Source organism: Ceratosolen solmsi, unplaced genomic scaffold, assembly GCF_000503995.2.
Source record: "Ceratosolen solmsi marchali unplaced genomic scaffold, CerSol_1.0 scaffold10, whole genome shotgun sequence".
In the NCBI taxonomy this organism is placed as follows: Eukaryota; Metazoa; Arthropoda; class Insecta; order Hymenoptera; family Agaonidae; genus Ceratosolen; species Ceratosolen solmsi.
In genome coordinates this window covers 10989874-10990909 of record NW_011948412.1, presented here as the reverse complement: position 1 = coordinate 10990909, position 1036 = coordinate 10989874, and positions in this window count along the sequence as shown.

Below are 1036 nucleotides of genomic sequence, written 5' to 3'. Positions count from 1 at the left end.
ATGACTATATTTATATTGAAATTTAATCGATTATAATTATTAGAATTTTGAGTCTGAGAACAATAGTTTTAAATTATATGTATTTTAAGTTTAAGTGATATAATTAATGTGATATATTAAGTTTTGTATTTTTTATAAAACCAAGTTATTAAATACTATTAAATATCAATTTTACAATATTACATATACATACACACATATATACATATTATAAGATTATCATTTTTAAGGGCTGGCATAATAACAATACTAAATACCAACTAATTTCATTAAAGCAATAACTAAAGAAATTTAAAGAGGAGACATTGAAGGTATAAACTACTTATCTTCAATAACATTTGTCACATTACAAATGTAATATACGTTGAATTTTAATTGACACCCCCGCTTCTCTCTATCTCTCGTACTTTCTTTATTTAGTCTAGGTTATACCTGGGTGTACTGCGACAGTGGGAGGAGGGGGAGTAGGATATTCCATGAATGGCAAATGCAAATATCGAGAAGGAGGACTAATTAGCGAAGGGAAGCGAAACCGAATGATAGGATGTCCCGCTGTATAGGACGAAATTGGCCGCGGGGCTGAAATCGTTAGCCGCGGTAGGGCCAATTCATTTTCCTCCTTTCCTCCCCATTGGAAGCCTTAGTTGACAAGAATAATAATTGCGGGTGTGGATTGTTGCTCGGAGTTGCGCCCCGATCGACAGTCCTGCTGTGACGCCACCTTTCATTTCTATTAGAATGGATAGCGTCGGAGAGGCGCACGTATATCGAAATGGCCAGTGCCAGGCGTTCCATTTGCGTTTTTTAATCCGAGGCTAATGTGCGTCTGGTTAGGCTGGTCGTGGGTTCCCTGTGGCTGCTGGAAACGCGAACCCGAGTGACGCGCCTCCCCAAAGGTACGCACTTGTCATCCTTATTTGTCATTCTAGCCGCCTGTCCGCGAATGCGCTGTGGATGTTAATTGCGAACGGAGGCTGCGTAATACATGGGGCGGTGGGGCAGGGTGGGAAGTGGCGGGATGAGAAGCCGATGAAGG